Here is a 2,008-nt window from a genome sequence, read left to right as displayed (position 1 = left end):
TTGGGTCATGGGGGTCGCAGGTGTCCATGTCCATCAGTCACTGTGCGATGGGTGGGGACACCTGGACAGGTCTCCACTCCAGCCCATCACAGGGACGCATGGAGACAAACTCTCTCACCTAGGGACAATTTAGAGTTAGCGATCAGCCTAACGTGCATGTTTTTGGTCTGTGGGAGGAAATTTGAGTAACCGGAGAAAATCCAAGCATGCACGGAGAGAACATGCAAAATGGACACAGAAAGGTCACCCGGACCGGGATTTGTACCTGAGACGTGCTCGCTGAGAAGCAGCAGCTCTACCAGTTGTGCCACCATGCTGCCTCTTTTTACCTCTATAGCTCATTTTATGTGTGCCTATTTGTTTTCTGCTTGTATTGTGCAAATAACATTTTTTAAATACACAAGCTCTTGTGATAGATAGTGGTTCAGAGAAAGGAAATTAAGATGACAGGAAGTGTAGGAATTGCTGGTCCACACTGGAGTGGCATTGTTTCTTCTGGTGTAGACTACAGGTTTCTCAAGTGAAAATGTTTCTTGGAGAATGCGGGCATCGATCCCGCTACCTCTCGCATGCTAAGCGAGCGCTCTACCATTTGAGCTAATTCCCCTACGTTACAAGTTCTCTTAAAGGACCATGTGGTGATGTGAAAACAGCTCTTACCGTCAATGTACAAGTGTAAAGTTTCCAGTCAGGTGCTGATTGAATGTGTCAGTCTCTGACTGTGTTCCTCTCATCTCGTCTGACTCCACCATTCAGAAGTTTTCGTCTGTAGCTTCAACGACGGTGGAACAAGTTGCCAGATTAAGTCAGAGTACCAGACACGTCAATGCTGCAGATCTCACCGTTCTTTCTCGACAATAAACAACTGTGTCATCAGCATAGAAATGAAAGGATGCAACAGGGATGAACTGACCTACATTACTTATGTATATTGTGAAGAGGGTGGGTCTTAAGACTGACACTCCAGTGTAGACAACCAGCAATTTCCACATTTAATCGTCACTTTCTATCACAACAGGTAGCTCTTAATACTGCTGAGCAACACACTTCAGAGGAAACTATAAAAAGAAGAACAGTGATGAGGCAAGAAGAATAACAGAACAGACTACTGAACGTATCACTCAGGATGATCATCACTATAGTGGAGAGAGTAGGTTTGTGTTTCCTTCTGGAGATGTTGGAAGGAACGTGTCCTACTCTATTAGCACTAATAACCAACAAGATGTTTAAATAAGTGCATAGTCACCTGGCATGATTTGTTTTTGTTGATAAAAATCAAAACACTTGAGGAACAACATGGAGACACTTGTTTTACTGCAGTGTAGAGCTACGAGTCATCAAGCACAGGATGGAACAGATATTATTGAGTGTAGTGAACTTATGGTGTGTAGTTGAAGTCTTTCTTGATAAATAAACAAGTAAATAAATAGATAAATAAAAAAACAAAGCATGTACCGGTTGATACTTTATTTTATGTTGACTGGTTTGAGTGAAAGTACAAAGCTTTTTCTAAATACACAATATCTTGTGATAGAAATTGTTTCAAAGGTGCTGAAAAGGTTGTGGATTATGTATGTGTGTAGATTGCAAGTTATCTACTATGGTGTGTTATTGTTTTTCTTGTGTTACTGCAGATTCTTCTCGTGAAAGTGTGTCCTGGAGAATGCGGGTATCGATCCCGCTACTTCTCACATGCTAAGCGAGCACTCTACCATTTGAGCTAATTCCCCTTACTGATTGTGGAAAAGCACCATATCATCTGTGACCCCCACTCTCACCCCTCAGTAAATCTACAGGTGTAAGGTTTCAGGTCAGGTGCCAGGGACTCTATTTATCTGTCTCACACACAATGAAGTTGCTGCTCACTCCTCAACCCTGATTACTTATACTGATGATAGCTCTCAATACTGCAGAGCAACACACTTCAGAAGAAACTCTAAGGTTAAAGAACTGTGATGAGGCAAAAAGAATAACAGAACAGACTACTACATTTATGTCTCAGGATGAT

At 42.0% G+C, this 2,008-nt stretch overlaps 1 non-coding gene across 1 annotated transcript; it reads right to left on the bottom strand.

The window, feature by feature from the left end:
- Positions 1-534: 534 nt before the first annotated feature.
- trnaa-agc lies at positions 535-607 on the bottom strand. Its single transcript has one exon. It is a non-coding gene; the product is annotated as a tRNA-Ala (tRNA).
- Between the last annotated feature and the right edge of the window lie 1,401 nt (positions 608-2,008).

Source organism: Nematolebias whitei, unplaced genomic scaffold (genome assembly GCF_014905685.2).
Source record: "Nematolebias whitei isolate Nwh7 unplaced genomic scaffold, NemWhi1 Nwh_scaf_7966, whole genome shotgun sequence".
NCBI classification, from domain to species: Eukaryota; Metazoa; Chordata; class Actinopteri; order Cyprinodontiformes; family Rivulidae; genus Nematolebias; species Nematolebias whitei.
Note: the sequence above shows the minus strand (reverse complement) of the source record. Positions and strands in the feature narration are given on the sequence as shown.